A 22,426-nucleotide genomic window follows, 5' to 3' on the forward strand; every position below is an offset into this window, starting at 1 on the left:
CAGTTAATACAGTAGGACAATACTCACTCTGGTAGTGTGCATTGCCAATTTATACCTCTCTCTTCCATAAATTTCCCTGAAGCCGAGTGTTTTGGATCATTATCCTGGAATAATCGATGTCTTGATGGAAAGCATCTTCTCACAAGTGGCACCATACAACCATCTACTATTTGTTCTTAGAAGTAGGTCTTATCCATGATGCCTAAAGAGATGAGAAATTATTGTCAGTAACAAGTGCACACTGTACAGGACTGTAAATAATTTTTTCAACAAACATTACTGTACTGTACCTTCAAAAATTAAGATTGGTTCTGCACCCCAACGAGATATACCTCCCCATACATGGACCTTTAATGGATGCTTAGGACGTGGTTTAAGTGAGAGATGTGCACGGTTCCGGAAGGACAGTCTTGAGAACCTCTGGAGAGAAAGCGAAGTTTCATCTGTGAAAATGACATCAATAAAATTCTCTCCACTCTCTATCCACCATCGTGCTTGTTCAACTCTCTTTTCTTTATTAACATCCCTTATCATGAGATGTATCCTGTGGAATAAAAACAAGTATTAGTTTACAGTCATGTAAATCATTGCATTATTAAGGACAGTTTACTGAATAAAATAGTGCACTGTAGAGTGCATTTGTGCAATTTTGTACACTATAGTATTTTACGTACCTTGTAGGGCCAAAAATCCATCCCAGATCCTTACGCATCCATTTGATGCTGGAACAGGAGATGTCCAGGTCATATTCTGTTTGTAGAATACGTTTTATTTGTAAAGCTGTACGCTCATCATCCTCACAAGTTAATTTGTGCACAATCTTTTTGACACTTCTATGGTAGAACACATACAGAACATATAGAAATCATTGCACAGTCAGTGTTTAAATTGGAACACAGTACAGTAGCAATCTAGCAACATACAGTACTGTATTATAAAAAAAAGGTTGCTATAATGTACCTACCATGTGTATTTAGAAGGAAATCTATAATTGGGCCGCATTCTCTCAAATGCATGATAGCACACAGTCTGTAAACTAACAACAACACCACTCTCTTTCAGCCAGGCCTACATCTGTCGTGTTGTTTTGTGTTCTTTTTTCATGTTTGCAATTATCTTGCTCATGTATTTGCTGATTTTTGCCGGCATGTTTTACGACAAAAACTGTGGAGAGAATAAGAGAAATACTGTTACTGAGTATACAGACTGAGTATACAGAATTTAATGTTCAGTATCTTAAAAAAATATATTATACTGTATAACATACTGTATTTTAGTACACAGGGGGATGTTACATTCTTACATCATCCGTAACATATGATAATTATGGGTAAGGGCACCCTCAGAGCAACTCAAATGTTCTGGCCAGACAAATTTTTTTTTTAACCAAATATATAGTACTGTATTTTGAGAAGTACAATGTACAGTACTGTATACAACTGGATACACAAATATGCATCTAGGGCCGGGGACATTGTAGCAGCATATACTGTAGAGTTAATGGGGCAGTATTAAACAGCAATATTGCAACTCACAAGATGGGCGCCAAGCATACACAAGATGGGCGCGAGGCAGTGGGGGGCTATGCAACATTCAGCTGTATACAGGGTATGTGAAATGTGGCCTGCTAGATAGAAACTCAGGGGTCAATTTACGAAGCAGTGTTAGGAGACAGTGAAAAGAGATAAGGTACCAACCAATCAGCTCCCAACTGTAATTTTTCAAACACAACCTTGAAAAATTACAGTTGGGAGCTGATTGGTTGGTACCTTATCTCTTTTCACTGTCTCCTAATACTGCTTAGTGTATGTGTATGTGTATATATACAGTATATACAATATATATATATATATATATATATAGTGATATCTTGGGGGAATTAGCTCAGCAGAGGGTGGATTGGTGCAGTGTTTAGGTGCTTAATGAGGGTCCATACATAGCTTTCCAGTCAAATAATTGAGATGGTGCTTTACTTCCAGCAGGGAAAAACAGGTACAACACAAAGGAATAGAAAATAATAAACAACCTAGCCCCTGTTTAGGGTGTCTAACTCACTTCTTGAGATTGCTATATCATGGTGCAGCTAGTCTGCCAACAAAGTCTCTGCCTGCTTTATGCAGGTCTATTGCCGGCTCCATCCTGGATTTCCTTGGCTGCCACAGCTACACAAATACAGTTTGGGTGGCCTCCCCTGTATCCTACAGATTTAGGCCCTGGCTGCCTGCAGCTTCACTGCTTTCTTGTCACACAGTCTGAGAGTTTGTGGTCCCCCTTGCCCGCTGCAAGGTCCAGACACAAGCCTCCTGGCCCCCAATGGCTTGCTTAGCTTCACTGGGCTCTCTGACTGGTCTGCCTTCTCAACAGACCACACCTGAGCTCTATCCACAAGGCAGCCATTACACATCTTCCCACAATGCTTTTCTAGTCTGTGTGGGCGGATCTCCCTTGCCCCACACAGAATCTGCTGCTCACCAGTGCCACCTCTGGTGATACTGCCGCAATATATAAATATATATATATATATATATATTAGGGATGTGCAGGTTCGGATAGGTTCGAAGTTGCACGCCGAGTTCGGATTTGTCCCTCCAAAAAACGGGACTCAGAAAGATGCAAAACATCATCTTGCATGGACAAACATCATCATTCCTAGACAAAAGTCCTGAAATGATGATGTTTGTCCATGCAAGATGACGTTTTGCCTCTTTTTGAGTCCCGTTTTTTGGAGGGAAAAATCCGAACTCGGCATGCAAATTCGATCCTATCCGAGCCTGCACATCTCTAATATATATATATATATATATATATATATATATATATATATATATATATTATAAGCCAGGCACAGGCATACTGTATGGACCAGGGCTAAACATACTATACAGTAAAGGCTAAAAAGTTTTACACATTACATTTCCTCACATTTACACCAGCAGATAATGTGAAATGTGGCCTGCTCGATGGAAGCTAAGGGGCATACAGTATGTATCAAAGCTTGATGTGAGATAAAATTGTGAGATATATATCACCAACCAATCAACTTGTAACTTATATTTTGCAGGCTGTGCGGTTAATAAATGATAGTTTGGAGCTGATTGGTTGGTGATATATATTTCACAATTTTATCTCACATCAAGCTTTGATACATATGCCCCTTAATACGCAAAGATGCGTCTACGAAGGAGACATTATACCAGCACATTAGACATAGCAATATTGCGACTAAAAACAAGATGGCCACTGAGCATACATAAGATGGCCATGAGAAAGACGGCCACAGGAAGCTAAGTACTTATGTGAGATAGATTTAAACTCGATACGCAAATATGCATCTACAGAGGAGACACACAGTAGCAGCACATAGTTACTCGGTCAGTATGAGACACCAATATTTTCAGTGGCTGTGAGGCAGCGAGAGGCTATGAAATGATCAGTGGTATATGGTGTGTGATGGACAGGTCATAGCTTAACAGTTATTGGGTCTGTTTAAAACAGCAATATTGCAACTGGCAGCTAGGCAGCGGGACATTAGACATAGCAATATTGCGACTAAAAACAAGATGGCCGCTGAGCATACACAAGATGGCCATGAGGAGAATACGGCCATGAGAGGCTAAAAGGGGCAGCAGGAGGCTAGGAAACGATCAGCGGTATACAGTGTGTGTTAGAAACTCGATACGCAAACATGCGTCTAGGGACTGTGGATGGGACATAGCTGCACAGAGTTATTGGGTCAGTTTAAAACAGCAATATTGTGACTGGCAGGAGGCTATGAAATGATCAGCAGTATACGGTGTGTGATAGAGACCAGATACACAAATATGCGTCTAACTCAGCAAACATAGCAAAGTGACCATGAACCACAGCAAGCTACTTACATCACCAGCGGGATGATACTGTAGGAAACAGCTGTAGAAGCTCTGGGTACAGCAACAAAGGTGACTCGGAAGTCAGGCAGAGTTGCAGAAATAGATCACTATAATTGAGCAGCAACAACAGCAACTTAGAAGTCAGGCAATGTTGCAGATAGTAGTATCTCAAGGGTTCGTACTGGTGATACGTGCGGAAGAGATGATCCAAGCAGCAAGTCCATACGGTTAAGTAACAGATTCACAGTGTGGATCGCTACTCTGGTCTGAGATGCTCAATTATACTACCAGAGACAAAAAAATTCCTTGCAGCTGAAACTCTGCCCACTGAATGGTGTATTTGAAAAATGCACTTCCTTGTCATCCAATGGCATGGCAGAGTTTTGGCAGCATAATACTATGAGACTCTAAACGCCATAGCGTAACTCACAGGGTGCTATGTGGGTACTGTATGGAGCACCGTACACCACTTTCTTGAGCACACAGTGCATCAGCAGTACATAGGCATAAAGTAGAATATAAATGCCAGGTGGTATGAAGTTGTACAGTAAACAATGTATTGAGTTCAGTTGGCTTTGATAAAAATACTGAACTTCAATTGCACGGTCTGTACCTTTATAAATGACACAACTCACACACCACTAAGTCTTGTAGTGAAGATTTATTTTTAAAAAAGTGACCCTTACCAGGTCTCAAACCCGTGATGGTCACTCTTGCAAGCCGATCACTAAACCTCCAACCTACAGTCGCACCTGTTGTATACAGTTAGCAGTGCATCAGTGTAGTGCTAATTGCACTGTCAATCCAGATCAGCTCCACTAGACATGCGCAGTACTATTAGACTTAATATGCCACAGTGTAGCGCGACTAGCAGGGCACTACATGGCATATGGAGCAACAAACTACAGTAGCTGGGCACATCTAGTATATATAATGTATTGAGTTTAGTAAGGGGTGGATAACAATAATGAACTAGTGAAGATTTATAAAAAAAAAATTATCAAGGACTCCAACAGGCAGGACAGGAAGTGTATGAAGGTGGATCACCTAACCCCTTGCTCGCAAGCCTGTCCTAGCAAGAACTGCATCTGGCATTTATGTGATATGATGTCTGCAACTTATGTGTACTGTGTGCCTCCTTGTAGCTCGACTGGCATATGGAGTTGCTCCATTGTGTGAGACTCCCGACACACTGGGCATGCACAGTGCTAGACCCCATTGCAACCCATGTGCCAGAGATCCCATTGTAACCCCTCCACTGGGCATGCGCCAGAGATCCCAGTTGTAACCCCCCAGAACTGACAGCCACCACAGCGCCGATGTGCTGACATTGACGCAAGTTTTCACTTTAAACGCACAATCAGTTTATAATACAGAGACCTCTCTCTCAAACAGAGCTCACTACCAGTTACTGAAGTCATAAGAAATCACTATAGTGTCCAAGTCTGGGACAGCGCTGACAGTGGTGCAAGTGTGCAAATTCAACTGCACAGTCAGTATGTACTGTAATACAGACATCCCACTTTCACTGTGTTTGACTCCTGACCCACTTGGCATGAGCAGCGGAGAGATCTTCCATACACCATAGCATAGCGCTACATGGCGTATGGGGCGGCTCCACTGGGCATGCACCAGAAATCCCATTGCAACCCCTCCACTGGGCATGCACCAGAAATCCCATTGCAACCCCTCCACTGGGCATGTGTCAGAGATACCATTGTAACCTCTCAGAGCTATAAGTCACCACAGCGCTGACGTGCTGACATTGACACAAGTTTGCACTTTAAATGCATAATCAGTTTGTAATACAGAGACCTCTCTCTCACAGAGCCCACTACCAGTTACTGATCATGAGAAATCAAGTCTGGGACAGCCCCGACATTGATGCAAGTTTGCGCTTTAAACATACAGTCAGTATGTACTGTAATACAGACATCCCACTTTCGCTGATTTTGACTTCCGACCCACTGTGCATGCGCAGTGCTGTGATCTTCCATACACCATGGCATAGCACTAAATGGCATATGGAGTGGCTCCTCTGGGCATGTACAAGAGATCCCATTGCAAACCCTCCACTGGGCATGCACCAGAAATCCCATTGCAACCCCTCCACTGGGCATGCACCAGAGATCCCATTGTAACCCCTCAGAGCTGACAGCCACCACAGCGCCGACGTGCTGACATTGATGCAAGTTTGTACTTCAAACGCACAGTTTGTAATATAGAGACCCACTTTTAAACAGCCTACAGTACTACTAATTTCTAAAGTCATGAAATCACTATACAGTAGTCTGGGATGCAGTGTGTGACTCCCAAAACACTGGGCATGCGCAGTAGAAATAGACTCGAAATGCCATAATGTAGCGTGACTAGCAAGGTGCTACATGGGTACTGTATTGGAGCGCCATACACCTCTTTCTTGAGCACATAGTGGCATAAAGTAGCATAGAAATGCCAGGAGGTGGGAAGTTGTGGATAATGTATTGAATACTGATTTAGTGAAGATTTAATATATATATATATATAGTCATCCCCAGGAAGAAGTTAACGGACGAAACGCGTTGGGACTTTACTACTTGCCCTTGAGACTTACATCCAGACCCTCTCAAATCCATTTTTTCAGATAAGCTAAAACTCTTCTTTTACCTCTGAAATTGATTTTATTTTTTATCGCTTATTTATTGCCTCTGGTGGTCACTCCTGATTAGGAACCACAGTGTCTATTTTTATTGTGTACATTTTATTTTTGTCAAATTCTATTAAATATATTTTTTATGCTATTAGCCTTCTCTTATCACTGTATTTGTTTATGCTGCTAAAATCAATTATATTGCACTAAGCACTTCATTTGTTTAGGCTGCTTGAAGCACAAAGCACTTTTTGATTTTAATTCTTTGCTCAGGTTGATTTTTAAGCACGTTTGCACTTAGCACTTTGTATATATTTATTTATATCACTATGGAACACTAGCAGGTTGGTCGCCCACAGTCAATAACTCCCTTTCTTAATTTGATTGGTAGTGTATTCACCAACACTACAAACTATTGACATAGGAGCAGACGCCCTAGGTCTAAGTCTTGGCTTTTACCTGCATTTGCATAATACACCAGCAGTTTATATATTGGTTTAAGGTTCTGGCGCCGAATTCATTTATTATTTGCGTAATATATATATATATATATATATATATATATATTTTCAAGGTCTCAAACCCGCTGGACAACAAGTTGGTAGAAGCAGCGAGGCTAGGCATTAGCCCCCTAGCCCATAAGCCTCAACCCGATACTACAGTAGTTCCTAAAGTCATGAAATCACAACGATGTCTAAGTCTGGGACAGTGCCGACAGTACTTACATTATCGCAACTGTTCAACTTCAACCGCACAGTCAGTATGTAATACAGAGCTGTGCGTGCATGTGAAATATTTTTATATAGTAGAGGACTCACACACTTAATGATTTCAAACTTTATTATACATTCTTCTATAGCTTTCTTATACATTCCTGATTCCATGTGGAAAATACTCTACTACTGTATAGTCTACCGAATCACCGCTTCTGTCAGCCAATCATCGGGCGGTGATACAGAACATGCATTGGAAATCAGACGCATGCGCTGTGTAGTTTAGGATAAGTGACACCTGGTGGCGAAAAAGTTGTATTACACGTTATGAATTCTTTCCAGCGCTACGCTACATTATGAAACTTTCTGTGCGGCACGACCCATGGCATGGTGTGTGGCACGCCATGCATGGCGTGCTACATAGCGTATGGAGCAACAAACTAGCTGGGCACATCTGTATGAATGAAAATGAGCGCACAATGTTGCTGATTCTGTGCCTTTTGCAGCAGTTGCATCTGCGTCTTTATGCTAATGCTGCTACAAAGTTCTTCCCTGGTGGAGATCTGTGAATCTGAATATGTAAGAAGTGAAACTATCCGCATCTGTAGGTATAGAAATACTGCTTGGTGCATCTTTAGACGCTCCATCATTTTTACTTTCAAAACTTGCACTAGCCATGTGGCAGGAGTAGTTTCTTCACCAACTATGGCCTCTAATGTGAGGGGTTCAGCGTCTTTGTATGGAACTGCTTTCCGCAATGTAACCCCCTTTTACCCTCTATAAAGGGTCACCAGGTTGCTAACCCCCTTACTGTCTAATATTTACCTACCTTTAACCTCCCATTTAGTGGTGTACTTTTCTACATCAGTGCCTCCACCCAAGTATTAATAGTCATTATGGGCCTACTTGGGAAAACCCACTTAAAAGTTACAACTAACGTCTATTTTTTTTTATTAGGGAGCTATGCAACCCATATACTATGACACAGGATATTACAGTGTAAAAATTAAGTAAACCTGTTCTTCATTTACAGAGATTCTTCAAGTGTTCTAGAATCCTTTAGGCAAATAATACATTCCAAAGTTTTATATTAGCATTTTCTTTAGAAATAGCAACATAACTTTCAGGTACACGTCATACAATAGCATGCACTGTTTGTACATAAATATGCATTCATGTTTTAATTGAACACAAGAACAATACTATACACCAATGACAACAATGAATATACATATTAAACCTTAGTGTCCATGTCAAGTCCTGTTGTATCTCCTTGGTTAGGTAAGTAGATTATTTGTCATCTACCTTTAGTATTGTCCTCTTCACTAAACTTAATTTTCCAAAGTCCATAAATATATAGATGCTTTCCTGAGGAATATGATCGGTTATACTGTTAATCTTCTATGTACAGTATAATGATGACTGTGGTGCTGCCTAAGGCTCAGATCTTGTTACTTCTTAGCACTTTTAGTGTAATTATCCTTTCCCTGCCGTCTGCATGACACTTTACAGCTTAGCATGTAGCTTTTACAGCACCTGTGTCTAAGTCCCTATTTAACTGCATACCTTGCAACAGTGTCTATGTCAGTACCAGTGTTTAGGTTACAATGGCTACTTTATAGTCTATTAGTTATAGATGAAGATTCCTCATTGTCCATAGTTCTGCATTGGCAGTATGGTTTATAACTACACCCTGAGTTTTATCAATTAACTGTAACCCAGTTATATAGATACATAGGACCTCATTCAGAGTCAGTCAAAGTGGCCGCACGGTCATACGGGAAAAGGGGCCGGATATGCACATGATTCACTCGCAAGTTGCGTCCCTAAGTTCGGATTGGCTGCTGGCCGACCAAGGGGAGGAAGCGGCCAGAAGACAAAAAAAATACGCCCCCTTCTCGTATGCATTACACGTCATCTCCAGGCATATAAAGATTAATCGAGACCATCGGAACTGGTCGTAGAGCTTAAGGTTGACCATACCCTCTCTTAAGCTCTACGATCATGTCAGTGTAAAAACATGTGTCATGACTCTACTTTGTTAATTATGCACTCCCATAAACCGTATGCACTCCCATAAAACGCCGTTCGCATAATTAGGCACGCCTGCGTCTGGATCTCCACTACCCCGTTTTCAAGCACCTTCCCCTGTTACCACCCACAAACGCCTCCATCTGTCACTCAAACTACCGACCTGGCTGTGTTCAAGGAGAGAGAAATTTCTGATCGTAGCGGCTAGTTTGTACACGCGCATTGCAAACCTTACACATGCGCAGTATAGCAAACATCGGTGGCGTACGACCGTGCGGCGGCTTCGACCGACTCTGAATGAATCCATATTCCTCCCAAACGGCTGGCACTTAGACTTAGTAACTGGTATGGTGTTATTAAGAGTTTTACTTTAACAGTGCTCACCACTGTGCTGACGCTGTGATATCAGGCAGAACGACCACCATGCAGCAGCATCCGCCTCTTGTCAGCTGTGCAGTGTCTCCCTATCACTCCCTGCTCTGTGACTGACTCTGCCTCTGGGCGGGAGCTAGTATCATGGCTGCCTATGAGAAACTGTCATGACCTCAAAACCTCACACTGGCTCCACACTACCGATCACCGTTCTCCGCTGACAGCCAACTTAGGAGCCGACCACCTTATTGACTCCACTGCCACTACTGGCACCAGCAACCTGACCACTGCTTCCACCTCTCTGGCAGGGTGAGTAACTCGGCTACCCATCAGCTTCACATCCCCTGCTGTGACAAGCTCCCTATCTCCGCCTCCACCCCCCTGAGCCTGGCAGCCCGTCCATAGATCAGCTGCCACACAAGACACAGGGGGGTGAGCACTCAAGGAAGTCGCAGGTCTTTTGTGACTTTCACAGCATTACTATCAGACACCGGTTTTCTTCTACTCAAAACGCACCGCATTAGCTATCATCTACTCCTGGATAGTGACTCATATTGACAACATATGTGCACAACTCTGAAATATCTTTCCATGTAGGAATACACCAGTTGACGGTGGATTGGTGTAAGTGGTCAATCTGACAACGTTTGGCTGGACATATCCTAACATAGGCAATTTCACTGCTGTCAGTCCTCATAAAGCAGCGCTCTGTATATGACGTTTCTTATTTGATGTTTTGTATGTACAGTACATCTTCTACAATGTATTTATATGTATTTCATTTACAGTAAAGAATATTTAACATGTATGACCAGTTATACTAGAATCATTGGACACACCTATATAAACATATCTTTATTCTCTTTATAAGAACCAGACCCCTCCCCCCTTTCCCTTTAGGTGTAGCACTTCGGTTAACCGTGAATTACCACTCAAGGAAGTGATCTCCAGACTACCTGTCAGCTGCTGCTGACAGCTATTATATGCCTCTCTCAAAACTGGAACCATTTTCCCTGGCAGGAACCAAATCACTCCTACTTTTATCACTCCGCCCCTTCCTCCACAGTACATGTGTATCCCACACACTGGGGTACAATTTTACCTCAGGAGGTTATTAATACATATTTTGCATACAAGTTATATAAATGTGCATTCATTTACACACAACCTATCTCAACAAACAAAATAGCTACATAAAGTACCACATATTACCTAAGGAATGTGCAAACCATGAAATATGTACATATAAAGTACCTGTCATCCTCAGGATTTGTCACATATATATTTTTATTAGAACTATAGTTACTCCAGTCCCTAATCAGGGCTACACCAACAGACCCAGATTCAACCAACCCACTATTACCGCCGAGTCACCATCCAGTAATGCCACTCTTATTTCTACTACCGCCTACCCTCCAACATGACCCCTCCCATCAGGTACAAAATGCTCTGCTCCTGGACTTCCCACCTAATGTATGATTGCAGTCACCTGTGCTAAACTAGTTAACTGATGAGAAAGGTGTTTCAACAGGTGGCTGCAATCATAAATTAAGAGGGAAGTTCAGGAGCAGAGCATTTTGTACCTAATGGAATGGGTCATGTTGGAGGGTCTGCTACCGTGTGTCCAAATATGAACTGTTATTCTGAACGTGGAACATCAGGATTCATTCATAGTGCAACTCGGATGCATGGGCAAACAAAGGACATTGCTCCACATCGCCACTATGTCTGACTCAGAATAAGCCCTAAAATGTCCCATTAAATGTCAGACACTGTTCTAGCAAAAAAACCTTTAGACTGGCTTACTCTATGCATTAACCATTGCTCCTGGTACTTGTAGTTGCACGACCAAATGAATGTAAATGGAGGAACTGTATAATCCAATACTTTTTCCACAGGAGTCTCTGGGCCTGATTCAGAGCCAGACGCTCTTTCAGAGCGCTCGCTCTGAATCAAGGCCCTCCCTCTCTTTTTTTAGAGCGGCCTCCTGGCCGCTCGCATAGCTGTGGGTGACCACCCACAGCTATGGCGAGCGGCCAAAAAGATGGTCGCGATGGTCAAGACCATCGCGACCATCGGGCTTGCGACGAGCCCTTTGGTGGGCATGCTGGGGGCGTGCCCTTCGCTATGCGGGTCTCGCGCATGCCACGACGGAGCCGACTCCCTCATGCGCATGCGCACTTTGCCAACATCGACCTGCTTGCGAGCGCTCAGTGCTCGCGAGCGGGTCTGAATCAGGCCCTCTGTCCCCAAATGTAACCTCCCTGTTCACCCTATTAGGCATATACACAGACCAAACCTTCTTTACCCTTATTATATTTCTAAAAAGTAGGAGGACAGCAAAGCCAGGTTACTACTGAAAGTTCTCCAATTGGTAGTCAGGGTCTGGCAAGCACCTACAGCAGACCCTGCAGATTTTCTCCACTCCTGCCCAAAGGGTAACTTGTGGCACAGCATTTTCCCTTCTGGATACTCTCTGGAAATTGGTCTTTCAGTTTCCCTCAGCTCTGAGTTAGGGGATTGAGGGGATTTTTACACTGAGCTGCTCTGACAGGATGCAGTCTCTCCCACACAGCTGTATAGACACTTAATTACCTCTTTGCATCCTATATCTGCTTTCTCCATCACTACTCCAACAGATTTGTCACTAACTGTAGCTCCTCTCTGGGGTCTCTCTGTGGGGAAAATCTCTGAGGTGCTTCTTTTTGAAGGGCGACTCTCTCCATCTCTATGGCTACATGATGGCTCCACCCCATTCTTACCCCATTCCAATATCTTTTCTAGCAACCCCTTTGCAGATTGGTCAATGACTTACCCATTGTTCACCAACATTCCTCACTATTCATCCCATGTTTGCAGGTGGAAGTTCCAGAGACTTGGGTGCACTGCATGCTGGGGCCTGTGGTTTTGGCCCAGGGTATATGTGGGCTGTGGACAGTGCTGGTCTCTCTCTTTTTCCTGGTTGCTGGTTCTGACTAGCTCGATGCTGGTTGTGCTTAAGTACGGGGTACCCCTACGTCACTTGTCCCCTGTATTTAAGCACAACCAGGCCTGGCTGTGAAAAGCCCGTGGCCCGTGGCTGGTTTGTGCTTTAGAGGGATTGGGGGTCACTTCACACAATCAACCTCGCATGCCTCCAGCCCGCCCCTGCAGCCATCTCTCACTCTGCACCTCCCAAACCACTCTTCCACCTGCACTAGTGTATCATCTTGTTGTCCTTCTCCCTGCAGGTGGCCCAGTTTGCTCATCCTGACCCTGATAGTTAATACATTTTTAAAAAGCAATGAAATTCCATAGACAAACAACCTTATGGTTTCACATGTCCCATTAAGGCTTCTTAGACATGATCTGAAGTTTCACAAAACCTATTGAATTTCTGACACTCAAATTTCAAAATACAATGAAATTAGGATCATTAAGGCTGATGCCTTAATGGACATGTTCCTTGCGTAATACAGATATGGTATGCCATGACACCATGTGGTTAACTGCAGATTCAGAACTCTCACAGAGTGAGATTGCTGTCACTCACAAAATGGTGGAGCTGCTAATTCACAGAATTGTGTGCTCATTGGGAACAGAGGGCTCACTGGTAGTGTGCATGCACCTCAGAAAATAAAGCAATAAGTCACAAATGCATGAATGCAGCAGTGAGATCCATCTACGCATCTATGTTAAAAATTGAATGTGTAAAAAAAAAAAAAAGGTGCCCCCCCCCAAAACACAACCAGCACTGGGCTTTAACAGCCAGTCCTGGTTGTGTTTAAATACAGGGGAAAAATTACATAGGGGTCCCCTGTACTTAGGCACAACCAGCACCGGGCTAATCAGAACCAGCCCTGGTTGCCAAAATATGGGGGACAAATGTTGTAGGGGTACCCCATATTCAGCGCAACCAGCAATGGGCTCTGAGCTGGCCCTGGTTTTGGAAATACAGGGGGAAAAATGCGTAGGGTCCACCCGTATTTACAAGAACCAGCATCTGACTCTTTCTAGTGGGGGGTGATGCCACAGTCAGAAGAGCCCTTTCATCGGGCCCCCCAGCTGAAGCATCACCCCTGATCACTAGTCAGCCCAGGCCAGGGATCCCTGGAGAGCTGGGGACCCCCCAAAAAAAGGGGTCCCCTTCTCCAGGGCACCGCAGGCCCAGGCTGAAAGCCAGGGGCTATCCCTGGCAACCCTGGGCGGTGGGTGCCAGGTTGATTATATAAAGTGTGGTGCAAGTAAAGTTTGAATATTGTCTTTTGCTGTGGAACTAGTTTCCAGCAAGTCTCCCCCGCATGCTGGTTCTTGGAGAACCAAAAGTACCAGCAGGTGGGGTATTACGGGCCTGCTGGTAGCTGTAGTTCCACAGCAGAAGCAATATTAAAAAAACACACAACACACACCGTAGAAAAGTAAAAAAAAAATTAAAACATATATGCACGCACACACATGTACTCACACATGAACACACTGTCTCACATACTCACCTATGTATCCCTGTAGCCAATCTGTCCAATGGAGCACCTGTAAATATGAAAAAAAAAATCATGCCACACCCCCCAAAAACAACATCCAGTGCTGGGCTTTGAAGACCCAGTACTGGTTGTGCTAAATACAGGTGACAAATGACGTAGGGGTCCCACATATTAAGCACAACCAGCACCAGGCTTTTTAGAACCAGACCTAGTTTCCAAAATACGGGGGACAAATGATGCAGGGGTCCCCCATATTCAATGCAACTGGGTTCTGAGCTGGCCCTGGTTCTGGAAATACAGGAGGAAAAATGTATAGGGCACCCCCGTACCCCAAAAAAATAAATATAAAAATAAAAAAATGATCGTTTTTTAAAATATTTTATTTAACCGGACCTTCACCTGGGGGGCAGCAGCCCTTAAGCTCTTTTTCATGGCTGCCACTCCCCCAGGACTTCTACGGAATCTTCAGCTGGAAGGCGGCAACCTTCAAGCTCTTTTTCCCAGCCGCCGCCATCCAGGGCTTCCGCGGCGTCTTCTTGCTTCAGCTGGTCTTCTCTCTAGCTCCCCGGCCGATGACTGAGTGGACGGCGCCTCGCGCTGGCTTTATTTAAGCCAGCCGAGGGGGCGGGGTGATGACGTCGCAAGCTGTGATTGGCTTGTGGCGGCCATCTTTGAATTTCAAAAATGGCACTGAGGTGCCATTTTGAAAAGAGCACACTCGGTTCTCACCATTGAAGTCAATGGTGAGAACAGCTCATTGGCTGAGAGGTGGAAGGCTCGCCTCCCTCAGCCAATGAGTGCTCCGCACCAGGATTTCTAAACTGAAATGCTGGGTGGAGCTGTCATTCAGGTAGTAGTGTGTTCATGTAGTAATGTTCGTGGGTCCGGGTATTTTGTTTTTTTTTTCTTTCCCAAGACCCAGGATTGTCTGAAGAGGACAGATCCATGCATAGGAGGAGGTGAGTATATAATTTTTATTACAGGTACTCCATTGGATTGTCTACTGGAGAAGAGGACAGATTGGCTTCAGGGATACTAGGTGAGAATGTGAGATAGTGTGTGCATATGTGAGTACATGTGTGTGTGCATGTATGTTTTAATAAAATTATACTTTTCTATGGTGTGTGTGTTGTGTGATTTTTTAATATTGCTTTTGCTGTGGAACTACAGGTACCAGCAGGTTTGTAATGCCCTGCATGCTACTTGTGGTTCTCCAAGTACCAGCATGCGGGGGACACTTCCTGAGAACTGTATTTTTACAGAAAAAGACAAAATTTTAACTTTACTTGCACAACACTGCACAATCAACCCAGCACCCACCATCCAGGGGTGCCGGGGATAGCTCCGGGCTATCAGCCTGGGCCTGGGATGCCCTGGAGAGGGGGAACCCTTTTTGGGGGGGATCCCCAGCTCCCCAGGGATCCCTGGACTGGGCTGACTAGTGGCCAGAGGTGATGCTGTGGCTGGGGGCCCAGTGAAATGGATCCCCTGGCTGTGGCATCACCCCCCGCTTGAAAGAGTCCAGTGCTAGTTCTGGTAAATACAAGGGTACCCTATGCATTTTTTCAACCTGTATTTCCAGAACCAGGTCTGGCTCAGAGCCCAGTGCTGGATGAGCTGAATACGGGGGACCCCTACATCATTTGTCCACCATATTTTGGCAACCAGGACTGGTTCTGAAAAGCCTGGTGCTCGTTGTGCTTCATACGGGGACCCCTATGTAATTTTTCCCCTGTATTTAGCACAACCAGTACTGGCTTTACACAGCCTGGTGCTGGTTGTTGTTTTTAGGGAGTGGGCCACGCCATTTTTTTATTTTTTTTATACAGGTTTTTTTTCAATTAAACACAGAAGCACAGATGGGTCTCACTGACCCATCCCTGCTTCTGTGTTTGTTTTTCTTAAACACAGATGCAGGTATTATGCAGGTATTATGGATATTCCAAAGCCTGTATCTGTGTGCTGCTACCTCCCCCATGTCCTAACGCCTGCTACACTACAGCCCACACTGCCTCTGCACCACAGCCGCTAATGCCCACTACTGTTCCTGGTTCCCGGCTGCAGCTATTGCCCGCTAACCCCTACCCCCTCTCCCCCGCATCCTGGCCACAGCAAATGCCGGATTTCTTCCCACCGGACCCAGCCCCCACTACCGCCCACAAAAGGCAGCCATCTTGCTGCACCCAAGTGAAGCCACAGTGAATACACCTGCTGGAGGCTCCTAATGTGGCTGCACAACAAGTTAAAATTTCCTATCTATTCAATTGTGCATTCTTGAGGTAATAGTTTCAAAACTGTAACTTTCTAATTTACCTGAACCTCAAAAGCACGTACCCTGGCACAATAGCTACCTAATAAAACAAACCCCAAGTCTAAATTTGCCCCCTACCCTGAGTTATGCCTTCCTAAAAAAAAACAGAGAACAGCAGAAAAGTTGTCCTAATTGAGAATGTCAGAAGAAAGTGACAGTTGGAGCTTTAGATTACTCCCAAATCCTTATTTTTTATGTTTTCACCATGATTTGGCATGCAGCACCGAGCAACAGTTCTACCCATCCATGCCAAATTTTAGCCCATTACCTTCTATAGCTTTTGAGGTGTAGCCCCTTAAACACCATGGCCACCCTCAGGAATTCTCTATCGAGAAATCCACTTTTTTAGATGCAGCCTTAATATAAGGGCATGACTCTGCCCTTATAATATATATATTGTGGCAGTATCACCAGAGATGGCACTGTTGAGCAACAGATTCTGTGAGGGGCAGGAGAGATCAACCCACACAGAGAAGAAAAGGGTTCTGGGAAGATGTTTAAGGGCTGCCTTGTGGAGAGAGCTCAGGTGTGGGCTGATGAGGAGGCAGACAAGTCAGGCTGCTGTTGAAGACAGTCTATGTGGGACTGTGGCAGCCAGAGAGCCCAGTGAAGCTGAGCAAGCTATTGGGAGCCAGCAGGCCTGGGTCTGTACCTGCAGGAGGCAGGGGGGACCACAAAACTCTCAGACTGTGTGACAATAAAGCAGTGAAGCTGCAGGCTGAGGAAGCCAGGGCCTATATCTGTAGGATACAGGGAAGGACACCAAAACTGAATGTTGGTGTAGCCGTGGCAGCCAAACCAAGCCAGGCTGGAGTTGGCGATAGACCTGCAGAGAAGCAGGCAGAGACTGTGTTGGCAGACTAGCTGCACCACGATAGAGAGGGTTCAAGAAGTAAGTTAGATGCCCTAAATAGGGGCTATTTTCTGTTTCCTGATTTCCATGCTGGAAGTAAAGCACCATCTTCATTTACTTTTACTGGAATGTCATGTGTGGACTCTAATTCTGCACCTAATCACTGCACCACTGACACCAATCTACCGAGCTAATTACCCCCAAGATATCACCATATATATATGTATATACAGTTTTGTGGTGCAGGCACTCCCAATCCAGTTTAAATAATTGCCATGGTGCACAATCAAGAGGGTTAACAACGAAGCAGGTTAGTGTCACTCTCCGGACTTGGTAAATCAAGGTGACAGTCTCGTCACATTTGCCAATGTTTTGAGTTTATTTCACAAACTCATCATCAGGACATACAAAAGTGTTACTAAAATCTTACCTTATATAACCCATGTCTCCCCTAGGGGGTCTGCCACCTGACGGCTCTGCTTCCGGCTCCCACTCAGTGCCCAGCAATTGCCAATGACATCACGGGTGTTGTCACGTCGCCCAGGCAACCAGATGCCCGGCACCCGTGAAACTGTGCATAAGTAAAGCAAAAGAGATATTATAAAAACATTGGCTGGTCTCATATTTGTGCTTATTTTCTCCAAGCAGGTAGATATATACAAAAAACAACTAGTTTGTATTGACATGTGCAATAGTGTACATGTATAACAATAATAGAGACTGCACACTATTTATGTAGGGTCATTATAGTAATGGATTAGACAACCTTTTACTTACTTGATAAAAGATAAAGGATGAGCACCCAATATTCGTGAGGCTCCCGGCCAAATCAGGAGGGTAGGCAAGCCTGATTTCATTCAGTGCCCACAATCTTCCCATTCAGTCACCACAATAATCCCACTGGGTTCCAACATCCTTCTCACTCAATACATCCATCTCATTCATTATACATATTCAGCTCCTTAATTGCTAAAACTATCATACTCTGTCTATGCATCTACACTATTTTGCCTCCATGCTGCTATAACTTCCCCAATCCCTATAGCTGTGTGGTCTCCCAACTGTGTTAATCTGCATGCCCTCATCCACACCAATATGTTTTTCCCATGTGTACTGCACCTGTCTTCCTGCATCCGTGCCACTGTGTTTCCTTCTATCTGCACCACTGCTTTGCCCCCAACCACGTCACTCTGTCTTCCCCTCATCTCTGCCACTCTTCCTCCATCTTCACCACTCTGTCCCCCCCAACCATGCCACTCGGTCTTTCTCCTCCCACCTGCACCACTCTGTCTTCCCACCCATCCACACCAATATGTCTTCCCCAATCCCTACTGTTGTGTGTTCTCCCATTGTGCTAGTCTGTCCCCCCAATGTGCACCACTATTTTCCACCAATCTGCATCAATTTGGCTTACCCCATCTGTATTGCTTAATCTTACCCTCTCCATGCCTTTTTGTCTGCCCCATCCACACCTCTCTGTCTTCTTCCCCCATCCACCATACTCTTATCCCATCTGCGTAGCTCTATGTTCTGCTCAGACCTCAGTTGCATTGACCGCATGTGTGTATTCCAATGAGCACACAGTTCTGTGAATTAGCAGTTCCTCCATTTTGTGAGTGACAGCAATCTCACTCTGTGAGAGTGCTGAATCTGCAGTTAACCACATTGTGTCATGGCATACCATATCTGTATTACGCAAGGAACATGTCCATTAAGGCGTCAGCCTTAATGATCCTAATTTCATTGCATTTTGAAGCTTGAGTGTCAGAAATTCAATAGGTTTTGTGAAATTTCAGATCATGTCTAAGAAGCCTTAATGGGACATGTGAAACCATAAGGTTTTTTGTCTATGGAATTTCATTGCTTTTTAAAAATGTATTAACTGTCAGGGTCAGGATGAGCAAACTGGGCCACCTGCAGGGGAGAAGGACAACAAGATGATACACTAGTGGAAGAGTGGCCGGCACACAGGAGGTGGTTTGGGAGGTGCAGAGTGAGAGATGGCTGCAGGGGCGGGCTGGAGGCGTGCGGGTTTGATTGTGTGAAGTGACCCCCCCCATCCCTCTAAAGCACAAACCAGCCCCAGGCTTTTCATGGCCAGGCCTGGTTGTGCTTATACAGGGAACAAATGACATAGGGGTCCCCCGTACTTAAGCACAACCAGCATCGGGCTAGTCAGAACCAACCCTGATTGCCAAAATGTGAGAGACAAATTAAGTAGGGGTCCACCGTACTTTGCGCAACCAGCACTGGGCTCTGATCCAGTCCTGGTTCTGGAAATACAGGGGGGAAAAATGAGTAAGGTCTTATCCAGAACCAGCACCTGACGTTTTCTAGTGGGAGGGCTAATGCCACAGTCAGGGGAGCCCTTTCACCAGGCCCCCCCAGCCAAATCATTAACCCTGACTGCTAGTCAGCCCAGGTCAGGGATCCCTGGGGAGATGGTGATCCCCCAAAAAAGGGGTCCCTCTCTCCAGGGCACCTCAGGCCTAGGCTGAAAGCCCGGGGCTATCCCCGGCAACCCTGGGTGGTGGGTTCTGGGTTGATTATGTATAATGTAATGTTATTTTCCTTTGCAGGTGAACCACAGGTCCCAGCAAGCCTCCTCTACATGCTGGAACTGTGTCAGCTCTTTTTCATGGCCGCTGCCCACTAGGACTATTGGCATTTTCCTTCTTCAGGAGCTCTTCTTTGCTCCTTCCTGGCTGTTGGACTGCCATGCCACCTCCTCGCGCTGGCTTATATAAGCCAGCCAAGGGGAAAGGGCGATGACGTCATGAGCTGTGATTGGCTCGCGGTGGCCATCTCTGAATTTTAAAAATGGCGCTGAGGCCAAACTCTGCAGAATGGCAGGCAAGGACTGGATCCTCTTGGATGCAAAAATGCTGCCAATGAACACACACCCCCATCAGTTCCCCCACCGCTGCTGGGTCTCACTGACACCCGCACCGCTGCCGCTCACACTCGTGCTGACACTGACACCCGCCCCACTGCTGCTGATGTCCGCACCGCTGCCGCTGATGTCCGCACTGCCAACGTGTCCCCGCTGCCATTGCCGGGTCACTCCACCACTAGCACCCACTAAAGGCAGCCATATTGGTGCACCCAGGTGAAGCCACAATAAGTACACCTGCTGGAGGCTTCTACTGAGGCTGCGCAATGAATTGAATCTTCCTATCTCTGTAATGGCGCAATCTTGAGGTAATAGTTTAAAAACTGCAACTTTCTACTTCGGGTTCCACAGGAGGTCCACAGGTAACCTTGGGGGTATAGGTGATGCAAGGTCTCCTGGCCACCACGCAGTTAAATTCTTCTCCCACCAGTGCACCAGGGCCTTCCCCTATACCCCGCCCCCAGGCTGGGAGCTCCTCAGTTTTGTTAGGTGGCCAGCCAGAGTCGGTCACTGAACATGCAGTGGGGCTGTTTGGTGCAAACAGCCCTGAAGTTCTTTATAGGCAGTAGTGCAGTCAGTCTAGTGGAAGTTCGCACTACTGCGTCTTCACCCCTCCGGTGCTGGGTCGCCAGTACTGATCCGTGCTTCACAGCAGGCCTCTGAAGTTTTAGCTGGCAGAGACCTTGGAGGTTCCCTAGACTGCGGCTGGACAATGGGGATGCAGGTAAGCGACACATGCCGCGGTGGTGCGTGGCGATGTGCAGTCTTTTTCCTCCAGGACTGGGGACTCCTTGGGGTTGACAGTAAGTGTTGCCAGACACTGAGAAATGCATCCACACTAAGCTGCTCGGACAGCGGGCTGGAGTTTGCAGTTATACTCCAGCATCCTGGGGGTTATACGCTGGCCAGGGGAGCTTGCTTTCCCTGTCTTACAGGCTGCTCCTCCCCACTGTACAGAAAGTCTTTCCATTGTTGTCTGCCTAAAAATGTGACAGCTTTCTCCCTTCCGGCCCCACCCCCAACGAGTGCTTCTCCTCGTGTTGCAGATTTCAGAGGGCAGTGTGGAGCACGGGTCCCCTTACATACCTCTCCTCCTGTGGTTAGTGTATGTAGCACTTTTGTCCTATTAGACGCATAAAAGAAGTCTTTATAGTTGACCAGTAAGTGCCATTTAAATGCAGCTATTGTTATGTATTCTGCATTTGCCTGTGACTGTATGCTAGCTCTGTCTGAAATTTCTCCTTTCAACTGTCAGTGATTTTTCTGCTATCCCTGTACTTTGTCCTATTTTGAGCCATAAGCACTGGTGTTGTGCGGGTGTGGTTAAAATCACAAGGGTGTGGCCCTTTTTCAATCACAGCTATTGAGTGGTAGCCTCTTCTCTATGTATGGTAGTGAGAGTGATATATCAATTTGACTTCCTAATAGACTGCTCTGCAGGAAATGTACAGCTGTTTTAAAGACAGGAGACAGAATCTCTGAGGAGGTATGTCTGCGTTGTTATGCACCCCCGGTTTTGTCTGCGGCCTCTGACGCACAGCAGTGGCAGCCAGGAAACTATGGGGGTCATTCAGACCCGCTCGCGAGCGCAGGACGCTCGCAAGCAGGTCGATGTTCCCCCACTGCGCATGCGCATGATGGAGGGAGCACCGTCGTGCGCATGCGTGAGACCCGGCGAGCGACGGGCTCTCCATCGCTCCGGGTCTCACACCAAAGGGGGTGTGCTGTCGATGTTGATTGACAGCATGCCCCCTTTGGTGAGCATGCTGGGGGCGTGCCTGCCAGACGGAGGGAACGCCTACCGTCTGAAGCCGGCACCACTGACATCACTAGTGATGTCAGTGGGAGTGATTTTGGCTCTGATAGAGCCAAAATCACTCCAGGGCTTGCGGCAGCGAGACCCTACCGCAGGGTCTCCATCGCAAGCCCGATGGTCGCGATGGTCAAGACCATCGCGACCATCATCATGGACGCTCGCATATGCTGTGGGTGGTCACCCACAGCTATGCGAGCGGCCAGGAGGCCACTCCATTTTCATGGAGGAGGGCACTGATTCAGAGCGAGCGCTCTGGTCAGAGCGTTCGGCTCTGAATCAGGCCCTATGTTTCAGGGGGACAGACAACTAATAGACTGCATTGCAAGAAATGTACAGCAGTTTTTCGAATAGGAGACATAGCTTCTGAACAGTTATGTATTCAATGTTATACCCCTCCAGCTTCCTCTGCGACTCTTGCCGCAAAACAGCCGCTACCAGGGGACTATGTTTCAGGGGTACTGACAAAGATGGCAGAACGT

At 45.6% G+C, this 22,426-nt stretch overlaps 1 pseudogene; it reads right to left on the bottom strand.

Moving 5' to 3' along the window:
* Positions 1-276: 276 nt before the first annotated feature.
* Positions 277-12,239, bottom strand: LOC148525400 (uncharacterized; annotated as a pseudogene).
* Positions 12,240-22,426: the final 10,187 nt, after the last annotated feature.

Source organism: Taudactylus pleione, unplaced genomic scaffold (genome assembly GCF_031769625.1).
Source record: "Taudactylus pleione unplaced genomic scaffold, aTauple2 ptg000109l, whole genome shotgun sequence".
In the NCBI taxonomy this organism is placed as follows: Eukaryota; Metazoa; Chordata; class Amphibia; order Anura; family Myobatrachidae; genus Taudactylus; species Taudactylus pleione.